Source organism: Cervus elaphus, chromosome 26 (assembly GCF_910594005.1).
Source record: "Cervus elaphus chromosome 26, mCerEla1.1, whole genome shotgun sequence".
Lineage (NCBI taxonomy): Eukaryota > Metazoa > Chordata > Mammalia > Artiodactyla > Cervidae > Cervus > Cervus elaphus.
The window spans coordinates 38,065,189-38,082,369 of record NC_057840.1 but is presented as its reverse complement, the minus strand read 5'-3'; the positions used below and the strand labels follow the sequence as shown (position 1 = coordinate 38,082,369).

The window sequence follows — 17,181 nt, the reverse complement described above, 5'->3', positions numbered from 1 at the left end:
CCATCTGTATCTATCTACCTAATTTATCTACCAATCTTTCTAGGAATATCAAGAGACAGGAAGAGAGATCCCTAGAATGGATATACATGTATGTGCACACACACACACACCTGTGTGGGGTGTGTGTAAATGTGTTTATAGAGATCCAGACACATGTGTGTGTGTGTATAACTTTGATAAGTAAGATATTTTGCCTTGTGACTTAGTTATATCTATGTGATGGTCAATTTTGCCAACTTGGAAGGTGTTTGGGAATGAGACTAACATTTATATCAGTGAAACGTGAATAAAACAAACTGCTCGCCATAATATGGGTGGGCCTCATCCAATCAGTTGAGGACTTGACTAGAACAAAAAGACCAGTCAGAGCGAGAGGGAATTCTCCACGAGACTGCCTTCAGACTTTGTCTGAACCATCACCCGTCCTGAGTCTCCAGGCTGTCTGCCTACAGTGAGATTTTGGATTTGCTGACCTCCATAGCTGGGAGGGATTGGGGGCAGGAGGAGAAGGGGACAACAGAGGGTGAGATGGCTGGATGGCATCACCGACTCGATGGATATGAGTTTGAGTAAACTCCGGGAGTTGGTGATGGACGGGGAGGCCTGGCATGCTGCGATTCATGGGGTCGCAAAGAGTCGGACACAACTGAGCGAATGAACTAAACTGATAATCACATGAGCCACTTCCTTCCTACAAAACTCTTTCTGCATATATACACCTCCTACTGATTTTGTGTTTCTGAAGAAGTTTAACTAGTACTATATATATAATATATACCATACATATTCCTATCTTTCTACCTAAGTATATATGATATTGTATACACATCCTATATACAAGTGTATATGTATACACAGATCTATATTAAACTCAAAAGTTTCAAGAAACAATATCCTTACTACATGCAATATATTTAGATACTTTCTATTCCCTGTTATGCTATGTCATTCCATCTCATGTGTATCTGAATATGGGTCTTAGTAAAGAAAAAAAAAAAGTCAGAACAGTATTGGAATCTTTTAAAAAGTCTGTCACAAGAATTAAAACCAAATCGACCACTTTAAACGGAGGTCACTACCTGTGATTCATTGTCTGAGAAACACTTTTCTTCAAAAGGCTGAGAGCACTTCTACAGTGTCTGCACCTGGATTTCTCATTTAATAAACTATGGAGATTGTTCCATACTTATGGACATTTTGCTTCTTTTTATTAATATTTAGATCTTTTCTTATAAGGAGGATGAGCCCAAGAAGAAGAGAGAAAATAAAGGTTTGAAGAAACCCAGAACAGGGACTCATTGAGTACCAAAGTCAAGTTTAAACTAATTCATTATTTCGCTTAAGGCTGGTTTTAGGGCTTCCATAAAGTGGCTGACAAAACAACCCAACAGCAACAGGCAGACATCTTCTCTGGACATTTGTGATGTCTGAGATGTTTCCTTCTTTTATTAAAAAAGTGGGTACTGCTGTTCTCCTTTTTATCTACTTTCCAGGAAAGATTCCAGTAAAGATTAGGAAATCCAATTTTTGGCTTGACCATCAGGCTTACCAGAAGAGCCTTTCAACTCAATTACATACACCTGCTGAAACCAAAGGCAGGAAGACATGTCCCCTGACCCTCCACCCATTTCCTTTCTCATTAGAATTTCCCCATTTCTTGCCTGAAATGAACTGTTCATTTTTTTTTTATATTACCATGAGAATTGAGTGGTAATATAAATTCCTATTTATATAGACTCAACTCCTATTTATACAGACTAAACATAGTCTCACAGGCACAACCTTCCAGTTAAGTATCTGGATCAGATCTGTTCAACTATTTAAGTAATAGTCTCCAGTTTCAAGAGCATGCAGAATCAAAGGGAAAATGACAAATGCCAGAAGCCCTAGAAATCATCTCCTCCCATTGGATTTATCACTGTTTTAGGTTCTTCAGAGACAGCGCCCAGGGCTGTCCCCCCTCTACTCCAGAGGAATAGGACAAAAAGATACACAAAATACACAAATCCTTTTATTCTCTACCTCTGCTGTCATTAACATAATTCCAGTTTCTCTCTTTTGCATTTTGGAGTTTCATACAATATGTAGTTTGGAACAAAAGACTCCTCTGATTTCAAATACTTAAAAACCACAAATATTGTACCATTTCTCAGATACAGGAAAACAGAGCCCCTGAGAAGCAGACTGGTGTCCAGAGAGCTATATCCTCACTCACCGAACCTCCAGGGCAGCTGTTCTCCAAACGTGGTCCAGGATCAACAGAAGCATCATCCCCTGGGAACTTCCTAGAAATGAAAACTCTCCGGCTGATCCCAGATCTACTGAACCAGCAACAACGAGGGGGTACTGAGCAATCTGTGTTTTAACAAGCCCTCCAGGTTATAGTGATGCCCTAGAGTTTGAGAACCCTGGAGCAGTCTCAATATTTTTCCATTTTTCTCTTTCTCTTCTTATTCCAGTCCAACATCCTACTGCAGTAAACATTCAGCCACTGCCCCAGAAACGCTGAATCTAACTGGAGAGTCACCCACTGGAAAAGCCAAGATACTATGAGAAAGTATTTACTCACTGCGAGTGTAGTCTATACATTTTCTTTTCTCACTATAAGAAGACACACATCCAGAGTCAAATAGAAGTTTTAATGCTTTCAAAGAATAATTCAAGAACCAGTATTTCAGAAATTAAACCTCAAAAGGATGGAGCAATGTCAAGAAACTTATTTCCAGAAAACCAGGATCATGGGACCCTGGGCTGACAGCGGCCAATATCCACTGAAAAGAGGACTGAAGAGACAACATGACCAAACATAGGAAGATTATTAAACTACGAGACAGCTCTTTCCAGGAAAACCTGGTTTGGATACCTTCAAATAAGCAGGAACAAGCCTATTGCTCATAGGACTTCCCTGATGGCCCAGTGATTCAGATGAGCTGCCAGTGCAGGGGCCCCAGCCTGTGATAACCGATTTCACCTCATGCTCTGTGTGGCTCATGGCACAGGTCAGCCACCTCCATGGGTGAACTCGCTGACCTTCGACAAAGCAAGCAGCGAAGAGGCACCACGCTGGCTAGCTGTCACATTATTATAAGCCAATCTCAATTTAATGCTATTTTAACAATTTTCAAGGATCCCAAATAAGAAACTACATGAAGTTTCAATATTAAAAACTGAGACACTGTGAGAATCAACCTATTGAATCTGCTACTTGTTTTTCCTTTTAGGACATAAAATCTTTTCAACTAGACCCTACTAAGCACTCACGAGATGAACCTTCATCTTGAAAAGTAAGGATACACTAATGAGGAGAGGCTTGCAGGGTGGGGACAGGGGTGGTCCATGAGGGAGAAGGGGCTTTTTGGCTAATTTCTTGAATAATATGAATAGTGTGATTGGCTAAAAAAAAAAGAATAAAGACGTTGCCACATCCTCTGTTCATTCATTTGGATTAACAGGATATCCTGCAATAACTTTCCTATAATTCAAATGGTAAAGAATCTGCCTGTAATGCAGGAGACTGGGGTTTGATCCTTGGGTCAGGAAGATCCTCTGGAGAAGGGAATGGCAATCCACTCTAGTATTCTTGCTTGGAGAATCCCATGGACAGAGAAGCCTGGCGGGCTACAGTCCATGGGGTCGCAAAGAGTCGGACTTGACCAAGGGACTAACACACACACACTTGGAATAAAGATGCTGTAATATGTAGAACCTTCTTCATCTCTCAGCAGCATCTCCCTACTCCCACTCCACCCAAGGTCTTACCTGTTCACATCAATCTATCCATACTCGCCAAAGCTTACATACAAATTCAGGAAAGACACAGACTTGAAAACCAGATTTCAGACCACAGTTTAAGCGTGCTTTCTATTTGACCAAACGGTAAGTTTTGGACTCCCCTGGTGTTCCAGAAGTGAAGAATCTGATGCCTGCCAACACACGGGACACAGGTTCAATCCATGGTCTAGGAAGATTCCACATGTCGCCAGGCTACTAAGCCCACACGCTACAACTACTGAAGCCCGCACTCATAGAGGGTTTGATCCCTGGCTTGGGAAGATCCCCTAGGAGAAGGGAACAGCTACCCACTCCAGTATTCTAGCCTAGAAAATTCCATAGTGAAGAGTCAGACATGACTGAGCAAGTTTCACTTCACTATTTATAACATAGAGGGCAGGACAAAGCTATGTTTCCTCCTTATAGAAAATAAAGGAGTAAGCTAAGATTCCTTTCAACTCAAATAATGTATATAGTACTACCCTCAAATCTCCCACTCACCCTTCATTAGAAAAAGGCCTATTTATCCTTGTGCAGATGACACAATCTGCTGTAAACCACAAAATAAGCTTGAGTTGTAGGCTGTTCTCTCCATGTACAATGTAAAGTTGTACATTCCTTTGAGTAGGCTCTAGACTGTCAGGGGAAATATCAAGAACCACAGATATGCAGATGATACCACTCCAATGGCAAAAAGTGAAGAGGAACTGAAGAGTCTCACGATGAGGGTGAAAGAGGAGAATGAAAATGCTGGATTAAAACTCAACATTCAAAAACTAATATCATGGCATCCAGCTCCATCATTTAATGGCAAATAAATGGGGAAAAAATAGAAGCGATGACAGATTTTATTTTCTTGGGCTCCAAAATCACCATGGATGGTGACTGCAACCATGAAATTAAAAGACACTTGCTCCTTGGGAGGAAAGCCATGACAAACCTAGACAGTGTAATAAAAAACAGAGATGTCATTTTGCCAGCAAAGGTCCATATGGTCAAAGCTATGGTTCTTCCAGTTGTCATGTATGGATGTGAGAGTTGAACCATAAAAAAGATTAGGCACCAGCAAATTGATGCTTTCAAACCGTGGTACTGGAGGAGACTCTTGGGAGTCTCTTGGACAGCAAGGAAATCAAACCAGTCAATCCTAAAGGAAAATCAACCCTGAATATTCATTGGAAGGACTGATGCTGAAGCTCCAGTACTCTGGCCACCTGATGTGAAGAACCAACTCTTTCAAGAAGATCCTGATGCAGGCAAAGACTGAAGGCAAAAGGAGAAGAGGGCAACAGAGGATGAGATGGTTAGATAGCATCACTGCCTCAATGGACAAGAATTTGAGCAAACTGCGGGAAATAGTGCAGGATAGGGAAGGCTGGCGTGCTGCAGCCCATGAGGTCGCAGAGTGGGACAGGAATTAGCGACTGAACAACTACAACAAACTACACAAGCTAAGAAGTTGTTATTGCCTTTGCTAATTCCAAAAATTCAGAGGTTTAGTTTCCTTTCTCATGGAAAATCTAAAACATTTCCTGGCTTTTTGATTCAGTCTTCCTAGTAGGTCCTTCTAATTTTTAAGCACAGTGAAAAAGGTCTAAAGAATCTGGGAGGTAGACCTTGCTCTGCTTGCCATTAACTCCTTATGATGGGGAATTAAACCAGGTCATTTAACTTTCCCAAAACAACAAGTTTCTCTTCTGAAACATGGGTTGAATTAGATTTCTAAAGGTTATTCTGTTCTAGAATGGTTACTGATATATAATAACTATTAAAGGAATACAGCAGAATTTGTGATATGGGACCACAACATTCTGAATATGCATAGGTAACTATAATCCTCATGTCTGTATCACTACTATTTACATATTCCTTTAAAGTTTGTCATCTGTTCTATTCCACACAAATATAAATGTACTTTTACATTTTGAAGTTATTCAAGAAATTTTAATGCACTCTATAAATGTTTAATGGAGAAGGAAATAGCAATCCACTCCAGTATTCTTGCCCGAAGAATCCCATGGACAGAGGAGACTGGTGGGCTACAGTCCAAGGGGATGCAAAAAGTCAGACATGACTGAAGCGACTTTGCACATAAATGTTTAAAGGTTTTCCTTTAGATAACAGGAAAATTGTATGGGTTGTTATTTAATGTTGACAATAAAATATGAATGTGCCCATCTATTTTCAGAATTACTCATTAATTGATTTGCTGAAAATTCCAAGCGATGGCTGCCAGCTCTGTATATATCATTCAAGTTTTAGTGCATTTTCTAACTAATGAGATTTATCAAGCTATCAGAATTTAGCTTCTGTGACAGATAGATTTTCAGAAAATGCCATATTGCAATGACATTCTCCTCTCAACACACACCAAAACTCCAGTAATACTGACATCCTTCTGGACTCAATTTCCTCACACATTTAGACTAACGGCCAAGGTAGAACTTATTATAGTTGGATTTAGTGACATCTTGAAATTTCTAAAGACAGGTCATCTAAAAATTCCAATTACATAGAAAACTGAAATGGAAGTAAGCAAAACACTGCCTATTAGTATTTCTTAGAAAATGGCTTACTGAGAGGTAAAAATGCTTCATTGTTCATAGTTATTAGAAAATATTTAGATGGGTCTATGTAGACTGAAATTTTCCCTACTACCTTTCATTATTAATATCTTATAATTAACAGTTACTGTAATATGCTTATAATTAATATATTAACAAATTTTTTCTTTAGAGCCCTTGAGTTCCTTTCTAAAAATCTGTTTCCTTTGTTTAGTCACTACGTCATGTCCAACTCTTTTGCAACCCTATGGACTGTAGCCCGCCAAGCTTCTCCTTTACATGGGATTTTTCAGGCTAGAATACTGGAGTAGGATGCCATTTCCTCCTCCAGGGGATCCATCTTCCTGACCCAGGGATCGAACCTGCAACTCCTGCACTGGCAGGCGGGTCCTTTACCATTGAGCCACCATAATGCCTGGCAAACCACACATCGTGGATCAGTCTGAAATAAGTGAAACTGTACTGCGTGTCTCTGTGGATAACCTCCAAATCTCTTGTCCAGCCTTGGCAAAAATTAACCAACATGGTTAGGTCATGTCATATGAGAATCCTGCAGCAGAAAGATGTAGGTGAAGAAGACCTGGGTTCGGCTCTCCATGTTCCCTTTCCAAGTCAACTGTCCTAACAGTACAAGTCTCCCCTGCAGGGCAGAGTCTGTCGAGGTCCAATCAAAGAGCCACCAGCCACAGCTCTATGTGTTTCGATAACTGTACCTTCGATCCCCAGAAACATCATCTCAGAGCGACTTTCAGGAACCTACACTCCCAAAGGGATATTTATACAGATTCAAGCTTGAGAACTGTGCTGTTGGAGAAGACTCTTGAGAGTCCCTTGGACAGCAAGGAGATCTAACCAGTCCATCCTAAAGGAGATCAGTCCTGGGTGTTCATTGGAAGGACTGATGCTGAAGCTGAAGCTGAAACTCCAATACTTTGGCCGCCTCATGCGAAGAGCTGACTCATTGGAAAAGACCCTGAGGCTGGGAAAGATTGAGGGCAGGAGGAGAAGGGGACGACAGAGGATGAGATGGTTGGATGGCATCACCGACTCGATGGACATGGGTTTGGGTGGACTCTGGGAGTTGGTGATGGACAGGGAGGCCTGGCATGCTGTGGTTCATGGGGTCACAAAGAGTCAGACACGACTGAGTGAACTGAACTGAACTGAAGCTTGAGAACTCCTATCACTGTCTTTCTCCATCTGGAAAAGACGGTAACAAGACTTGACCCATTCTCTCTAAACTCTCTTCTGGCTTCTCTTCACAGTCTGTCCTATTAAGACTCAGCAGTGCCATCATTTACCAACTTTCTCATATAGCTTTACCTTGGCCCAATGCATATACCTTCTACATATATTCTACCTGGGGACTTTGTGCTACATCCGTTCTACATGGCTACTCTGTTTATATCTATTCTATGCTGCTATTCTGCTCCACATGTATTTTAAATGACGACTTTGTTCTGCATCAATCCTACATGGCTATTCTGTTTATATATATATGCTACATGGCTACTCTGTGCCACATATATCCTATGCGGGTACTTTGTTCACCTCTATTCTACCTGGCGACTCTGTTTATTCTATGCAGCTATTTTGCGCCACATATATTCTAAATGGCTACTTTGTTCTGCCTTTATTCTACACAGCTACTCTGTTAATATATATTCTACATGGCTATTCTGTGCTACATTCAACATGGCCACTCTGTTTACATATATTCTATGCCTGCCCTGCTCCCCATATCTTTATCTTCAATGCCTCCCTTACAGCACTGATCTCTTTATTTTGCACTCATTCTTCAACACTGAATTCCCCTCCATCCAATTCCAGAGGCTTTGAAATCCATATTATCCACAGTCCCCAAGATCACAGGTAATTGCCTCCTAGCAACGTCGAATTAAACATTCTGGATATACCAAGACCCAACAGGTCACAGATCCTGCCTTCCTTACTAGTGCTAGGTGATTGTTACCTGTCATCTAGAAAGGCTCAAATGCTAGGAGCATAATAGCATAAGTACTATTCTAAAATTTTTATACATTTTTCTTCTGCTTTCTTATATCCTATCATGGCACCAAATCATTGAGTTTTGTAGCAGAAAGGATCTCAAAAAGTCATTTAGTCCAATGCGACTTCCCTGGCCACCAAACTTGCAAATTAGGAAACAGAAACCCAGAGAGAATATCCTGTTTTGTTCAAGATCACACAGCTACTTTTGGCAAAACTACCCAAAATGCAGAGCTCTTAAATCTATCCAAAACCCAGAACTCCAGTTGTTTTTTGTTTTTTTTTTTCAGTATAGCGTGATTATTATCTCTGACTGGACAATACCAAGAATCATTCAAACAAACACATACCAGTATCTTTCAAATAGTTCATTCCTTGTTGCTTATCAGAGCGGAGAAAAGTGAAGGCATTGATAAAAAGTCATGTATGTTCCAGAACACTTCAAAAAGCAAACCTTATGGATTGATCACTTTTACATTATTAATAAAGACTCCAACTGAGAAGGGATTAAGGACGCAGACACACAACCACTGTGAGGGCAACCCAGCCATTCAGAAGATGAGTTCCAATAACGGTGAGGATGGAGTGGTAACATTTCATGAAAAGATGAGGTGTTAGGAAAAGACCAGGGAGAGCCTCAGGAGGATGGCATGTGAGGGGAGCCCGGGGCCTGGAGGAAACCGGTGCCCTCTAGCTATAACAACAGAATTCTGATACAGAAGACACTTCTTTTAAAGTGAGCTGCTCTCAGGGGTTGAAAGGATATATAATGAATGGATCCATTCTGTGGTATTCCTCATCTTCCACATCTTATGTACAATGAAGTTATTTCCCCATATGACACGTAGTGCACTCCCCAACGAGAAGTTCAACAGACAGTTATGAAGGGAGCATTACAACCGATGACTATAGTCCCATAGAACAATTAGGATCTTCCAGAGGGAAAGTTCAAAATGGACCCATTTAATGAGTAAATATTTCAGTTTCCGGTTTGGCTAACATTCATCAAGGCTTCATGCCTTCATGTGGTAGGTACTGATTCCACAAGTTCAAATGCCACTAACACATTTGATAACTTAATTCATTTCAGTGTATTCCAGATATGGTCCTCCTTGGTTTCTGTTCATATGCATAAATGCTCTCTTCTGAAAGCATAGTAAAATCCATTTTAAATCAGTCTCATGGCTATCCACAGTGGTAAGAGTAAATATGACTATTATTCTATCAACCATCATCCTAGCACTTCCTCCTGAAGAGAAAAGTTCATGAGAGGAATTTGACACCTCAGCTGCTAGAAGACACTGGCAATCATTAGAGAACAATTTTATTTTCTCCTTGAAGAACCTAAGGGCCTCCGATGTTTAACCAAGTTGCCAAATGAGTGAAAAGTGTATTCCAGACCAGAGTCTAGATTAATACACAGTATAATGATGTTGCTACTATTCCACACTTAAGATGGAGAAAACTACTATTTTTTTAGCACTTCATTATTGATAAAGTCCACTTAAAGAGTCAGATATTTGGCAAAGGATCACTCAACTTCATAATCATGGAACAATCTCAAACATGAAGAAATATGAAAGAAATTTTAATGGACACTTCATGCATTCTATCAACCACCATTTAAGAACGGCCTTTAAGGAACCACGTTGGCCCTGGAAGAGGTACAAAAAGAAAGTAAGCCCTCCCCATGTGATGGAGAAGTTACCCACAACTAAACAGCCCATGATGAACGCCACAGCTGATACAGACCACAGACAGACAAGTTGTCTGGAAGCACAAGACAGGACATCACGCTCGGAGAAAAGGCTTTGCTGAGTCTCAGGGAATGAGGAGGAAGAGTTGGCCAGATGGGAAAGAGCCATCAGAGGGAAGGACAGAGAGAGGAAAACCAATGGAAAACGGGTGGACTGTGGCCTCCACTTTGCAGCCAAATTCACAGCTCCATGCTCACTATCCATGTTTTATATTTTGATAAAGCCGATCCCATCCACAGGGAAGGAAGAACTAATGCTTCCCGAACTCTCATCCTGGCAGGCAGGGTTCTAAGCACCCTATGTTAATTATTTTATTAATTTCTCAATTCTCCAAATAATCTTCTATGAAGAAAGTGCTGCTATCGCCTTCCTTGTAGATGAAAATCCTAACACAGAGAACACTCTTCACAAGACAAAAAGCTACTTTGAATTTAAAAACAAAACGTTGCACAAAAATTCATCGCTATAAAGACCCTCTAAAGGATTTTGGAAATCCTTAACTTTTACCAGTTTGAGAAGCTTTCCAAGCTTATTTACTATGCCATTTCCCAAACTATTGACGCCAAAATCCAAAATTCTAGTTTTCCACCCTACTCCCAACACAAAGGAATCACTTAGTAATGGGAACTCTTGAAGAGCCATGTCCAAGAGACACTCAGAAATGTAACCGGTGGATTTAAGAGAAACATAACCCAAACACCACTGACTACACAATCAAAGTTGCAGCCCAGTTTCTGTTCCTCAATCTGCAAACCTCCTAACTGGAAACAAAGCAGACCCACTTCCAGCTGGACAGAACGCCCAGAGAGGAGTGGGCTGGATCCCAGACCAGACCAAGTCCAAGATAGGAAATACATTAGACGCTCCTGGCAAGGAACCTTCTCGGGCACCAGCCTGCGTCTACTGGCCTCAGTCTGTTGGGAGGACTTCAGATAGGGCACTTTTTGTTCTCTCTTCAAATTCTGAACTCATAAAAGCTTTCAGATTCTACACTGTTTTTTATTAAAAACCCTCGATTCCCTTACAATTACAGGCACGAGAAACAGTTGTGAGAGGGCGGGTGAGAGGAAGGAACACACAGTCAGACAGACAGGCTCGAATCTCAGCGGTGTGACTTTCTGTGTGGACCTGGGTGACGGGCCCCCACAGACCCCCAACCTTCTCCTCCTGCATTGCTGAGGTTGTGATTTGAGGTCTGTGATCATTCTTGGCTGAATCCACTGCCCCCTGAACACTTATCTGCCAAGTCCATCCCACCCCCTTCACATCTCAGGATTCGGTCCCCTTGTGTGTTTCCACCACCTTATTCACACTGCCTGTGACCATAAGCCCAATTATGACTGATCATTTTTCTGCCAATCCGGTTTTCTTAAACCCACTCATCACACTTGCTTTTACATCATTTGCCTTTCTTTTCTACGTGCAGTTCTCTTACTGACCTTCAGAGACTAAAAATAATCAACACATGTTGTGCTTGTGTGAGCTGCTCAGTCATGTCCAACTCTTTGCAACCCCCACAAACTCTAGCCTACCAGGCTCCTCTGTCCAGGGAATTTTCCAGGCAAGAATACTGGGGTGGGTCACCATTCCCTTCTCCAGGGGACCTTCCTGACCCAGGGGTTGAACCCAGATCTCCTGCATTGCAGGCAGATTCTTGACTGTCTGAGCCACCAGGAAATCCTAAACTCAAAGTAACTATTACTGTGTGCATGAGTGCTAAGTCTCTCAGCTCTTTTCGGCTCTTTGCAACCCCATTGACTGTAGCCCACCAGGCTCCTCTTTCCATGGAGTTCTGGACAAGAATACTGGGCGGGGTTGCCATGCCCTCCTCCAGGGGATCTTCCCAACCCAGGGATCGAACTCACGCCTCTTATGGCTCCCGCATGGACAGGCTGGTTCTTTACCACCAGCGCCATCTGGGAAGGATTCGGAGGTCACCAGATACTTATCCCAGGTGGAAGGGTAGTAGGAGAGCTGTTTAGGCTTCGGTTTCCTCATCATTCCACAAGAGTCTTGCTGTTCTACTCGGAGAAATAAACTGGGTGATGTACAGAGGAGCTCAACACAGTGCCTGGGAAGTGCTTCCTGCCATAGATTCTAACTCTTCTTACTCCTCAGTGTTCTAAAGTCTGCAAACTGCTTTCATATGTGTGAGCTCACCTGCCACTTCTACCAACCCTGAGACTCAGGAGGTTCCAGAAAGAAACTGAGGTTGGTGATGTTCAAGATTACCAGAAAGAAGGCTAGTTTGCAGACAGACCTACTGATTTCAAACCCTTAGTTTTTCTACTGATGCCTCTTGGGTCATTCTGGCTTCTTTAATAGAAAGCAATTCCTACCCATCTCCTCCAAGTTTACCCAACACTGTTATTGAATTTAAGAAATACAAACACGTGGGCCACATTCCACTATAATGGACTCCAAAGGACTTTGGTCTGTGCTATATCAAATAATTACTTTAAATAAGTAAGCTTTCAACTAGCTCGTCCATTCATCATCCAGCAAACATTTATCACCTGCCTACTTCAACAAGACATTGTGTTTGGGGATGGGAATCCTCCCTTTCCCTGAGATATTATAATTAGTCTATGCCTTTAAGATTTCCCAACTGAAGTCAATACTGGCAGATATAGAAGCTCAAATACAAAGAGCACTTGAATTAATCAAGTAATGAACTAAGAGCCAGAAAATCTGAGCTCCTGTCTTGGCTGTGCCCCTAGCTGAGCTGTGTGACCTGGGACAGGTTCCTAGTACTAACTTCCCTTACCTATAAAATGGGGAAATTGGTCCATATCATCTGTAAAGTTTTATGCGATGAATTCTAGAGATTCCAGGATTCTATATGATTATCAAGTTCTTTTGATATGTAATGGTATATGATTTTATACAATTTTATAAATGTTGGTGAGATGATCCACATATTGACTTTAACTTGAAAAACATCTCCAGATTGCCCACAAATGGTTAGAAGTTTTTAACAACATACAAATTTGGAGCATTTTTAAGAATCTTACAACCGAGTTTGCTAATTGCCCCACATAAAAACTGCATTTTTTCATGTGTAAATTGCAATCCTAAATGCTGATCTCATTTGGAGAGTCTAAATAAATCTGATTCAAAGCCTTTTTTCTTCCATCTTTCAATTCTGTGATATGTTACTTTAAGATGACTTTAGTGCATATGTACAACATGGCACTTTATCCGATGTAGTAACACATGTTCGTGTGAGCAAAGCTCTTTATAGCCTTACTTTTAAGAGTCCTGTACGCTCTCTCTCAGCACTCATGATTAGATGGATAAACCTTAGTACCTTGAAAGGCACCCAGCTGAGGAGGCCCACCATGTTTTGGCACACATCTTTGATGCCCACCTGTGAATTCATTCCCCCAGATTCTCCCCTGTAATCAAGGAGAAGACATTTAAGAAACACTTGAACAGTCAGACATAAGAGCAAACCAAAGCCCATTCCTATATCCTGCCTTATATGAGAAATCTGCCCCCAGACTCCCGCTTCCTAGATGTCTGTAGAGATGATGCTTTCTTTTCCTTCATTTAAGGAGCCTTAACTGAGCTTCTGGCCGGTCAGTCTCCACGGTGAGTGCTGAGTCTAGCAGGGGGGAAGAGGGTGAAGCAGGGCCGCAACTAGCCCACACTGGACTTTCAGGTAAATTAGAGAAAGTGGCTCCTTCCAGTGGAGAGGCGGGCACCAGGGGCTTGGGAAGTGGAGCACAAATTGGATTTCAGCCTCCACTTGCCCATTGGGCAGGATGACCTTGTACAGTGAGGTCATCTCACTGTAAAATTGTGAACTGTTCACCCAATTTTACAAGGTGGCTTCCCTGTTGGCTCAGACGGTAAAGAATCTGCCTGCAATGCAAGAGACCTGGATTCGATCCCTGGGTCAGGAAGATCCCCTAGAGTAGGAAATGGCAACCCACTCCAGTATTCTTGCCTGGAGAATTCCACGGACAGAGGAGAGCCTAGGAGGCTACAGTTAATGAGGCCGCAAAGAGTCGGACACCACGGAGCAGCTAACATGCGTGCACACATGCATGGCCAGAGGTGTTACGAAAACAAACTGTTCTAGTAGAGATAATGACTACTAGAAAAGAAAGAGCTTAACCACCGAGCAATAATGAGGAGGAGAGCCTGCCTGAGAAGGGATGTGACTGACACATGACGGACGTGTGGGTAATCAACAGATGGATGAATGGAGTAAGAACAGTATAAACAGAATGTTCATTCATTCCAGACAGTGGTCTGGAAATGACAACTTGGAAGGCGTCTGATGAGTCTGTGTGTGGGTGTAAGGGGAGAGGGAGGGAGAGATGTGCGTGCGTGTGTGTGTGTGTGTGCGTGTAAGGGGGTAGAGAGAAACTTGTGGGAGACAAGACAGGAAGCTGGAAAGGCAGGCAGGGGCCAGATGATGAAGCATTTTATACATAGGCAAATTAAGGTGCTGAAATTTGATTCTGACACCATTAGGGGTTCCTTTTGCCACTGTAAATAATAAACTCTTCAATTATACGTTGCCCTGGTTTTAACATTTACCAATCACAAGGTAATTAGGGACTCTGATTCCAAAGCAAGAGGTTTCATCCTATAAACAAGTAAAAGTCAATGGAAAAGAAGTTTGCTTTTCAAACTGCACCAATCTTAAAACTACATTTTTAGAACATAAAAAATCTCAAAGAACACCAATGTTTTGTAAGTGTGTAAGTACACAAGATCTATTGGTTATGCTCAAATGCTAAGACCAGAAATTGAAACTTTATTTAGAGCCTAGGGCTGAAATATTTATAGCATATGGTCTGCACCTGTAAGACTAGGAAGACTTAAAGACTTATTAGCCACCCTCCAGCTTAAATCTATCTGAGAGCCATTGGAGATAGCCAGGTGCTGTCGGTTAAAATAATTTTGTCAGCGGCCTTTGAGGAAGGGGAGGTTGAACGAGATAAATAAGCATGAGAAGAGAACCCCAAAACCATGGCCACGTGGTGAGTTAAGGTCTTATCGCGACCCAAGGCCGCGTAGATTACAACTGTCACGAAGCGGCCTCTCCCGGGGGCCCCGCAGAGGCAACGCGAAGGGAATGATCTCCAGGACCAAGCCGACTCCCCTCCCCCCAGTTAAGTAAAGTTACCCCATTTTGCTATTTTAAAAAGTTAAGAGGCACAGGGAAGCGCAACATATTAAGTTTCACCGAGTCTTAAAGAGAAACGACCCCGGTGCAATCGTAACCCCCTCACCTTTGCGGCGGCGGCCCGGCAGTCAATTGTTGGAAGAATGGCCTCTTTTCTTTCCAAACTGTTTTTGGTAAATATGATCCGTTTGCGACACGACGTGTCGATTTTCCCAGAAACTTGGCACCTGGGCCCCTCGGAGCCGAGCCGGGCGGGGGCGCGGCGGCGGGACTCCAGCTCTTCCGCCCGGCGGCCCCGGCGCTCCGGGGACCCTGAGTTGGGCGATCCGACCCACGGGCGCGGGGGGCCGCGCTCCCAGGACCTTCCCGGCGTTGGGCCGCCGCACCCCCGAGGCCCCTACCGCGGGGCTCGGGAAAGCGTTTCCTCGGCGCCGCCAGCGTGCGCGGGGTCCCGGGCGCGCCAGGGCGCCGCTCCCGATGCTCCGGGCACCGCCGGCTGGGCGACCGCAGCCGCCACCCTGGGCTCCCCGCCCGGGGCAGGCGGAGGAAGGCGCGGGGAACAAAGCCGAGGAGGTGGGCCGCCCTCCCCGAGCCCCGGGCCGAGGTGGTCTGAACTCGCCCCCACCCCACACCCTCCATCGCCCCCCTTACCTGGGTGGAGAGCCCAACACTCGCCCGGGCCCCCGATCGGCGACACGGCCGGTCCCCCGGGGTCCCGGGTGCGCGCAGGGCGGCGCCCGCCGAGTTGGAGAAGTTCCCGGGGTCACTTCGTCCACGCGCGGGCGCTCAGCCTCCGGCGGCTGCGGCTGCCCCTCGCCCCGCGCGCAGCGCCTTTGGTGGAGAGAGGAGCCGCACCTTCCTCTCGGGCCGCTGGGCCCGCCTCCTCCCCGCCCCGCCGCCCAGCCCAGCCCAGCCCAGCCCACCCCTCGCCATCCCCCATCCTTCCACTCCCCCCACCACCAAAAGCCCCCACCTCCGCCCCAGGCCGGCGCGCATCCGCAGCCGCGCCCACCGAGCCAGCCCCCCGACCCTCCCTCACCCGTTCCCACCCCGTACCCCGCGATCGCCTACTGCCCTTTCCTTCTAGGACGTCCCCAACTACCCAACGGCGAGAACTCCGCGAGCTTCGAGTAAGCGCCTTCGTGTGAACTCTTCTGCGCCCTGCCTGCCATCGAGGATGCGAAGCGCTAAGATCCAGTTCCTTCCCCAAAGAGCGGAGAGAGAGAAGATGTTGACTTGGGTACCACTGAGGGCAGAAGCAGGCGGTATCTGAAGCCCCGTGCAGACAGGAGGGACTGCTAGTCCCCTAACCTTCCCAGAAGAGCGAGAGGGAGGAGACGGGGGTTCAGGAGAATTCGGACCTTCCGGGTGAACGCTGTAGAGTTTATTAGAGAAACCTGAGGAATCCAGAGGGCCCGGGTGATGGAGACGGGGCAGGACGCTCGGGAGAACCAGGAGTGAAGGCTGTGTTACCGTGATCGGTGTCTCTGCCTTTACGAAGGCTCTCCCGGTGAGAGAAGGAAGCAGGGAGATATAGTCCGTGTGCTAGTGTGGGTCCTTCAAAAAGCAGGCGCCAAGGCAGGAGTAGATATGGAAGGATTTTCTTAGGGGAGATGGTCGTGGAATGAAATGTGAAGGGATCCCAGAGAGGCAGGCGTCCTGCAAGTCTGACCCCAGTTAGGGAGACAGAAGCAACCGTCCTGACCTCCTGGCAGCCTCAGGAAGATAGTGGGAGAGTCCTAAGTCTAAAGTGACCCATCCCAGGAGGCCCAGTTCTCCTTGGCACCCACCTGCCTTAGCACCCGTGTCTCCACCCGTGGTTAGCTGGGAGCAGGCAGACAAGAAGTGTGACCTTGGGCGCAAACCCAGACATGAATTTCAGGACACACCAGCCGGGGCCCTTCCTCAGTTAAACTCCAGAAAGCTGGAGAGGGTCCGA

At 44.5% G+C, this 17,181-nt stretch overlaps 1 protein-coding gene across 5 annotated transcripts in view; it reads right to left on the bottom strand.

Moving 5' to 3' along the window:
- TIAM2 (TIAM Rac1 associated GEF 2) overlaps positions 1-16,092 on the bottom strand; it is a 237,974-nt gene extending 221,882 nt beyond the window's left edge. For 4 of the 5 annotated variants that reach the window (XM_043888332.1, XM_043888330.1, XM_043888336.1 and 1 more), the window contains exon 1: positions 15,894-16,092. The gene's annotated coding sequence lies outside the window, so the exon portion shown is untranslated. Of the gene's footprint in view, positions 1-15,348; positions 15,677-15,893 lie in introns of those variants that run through there. The other variant, XM_043888331.1, reaches the window with a different exon arrangement.
- Positions 16,093-17,181: the final 1,089 nt, after the last annotated feature.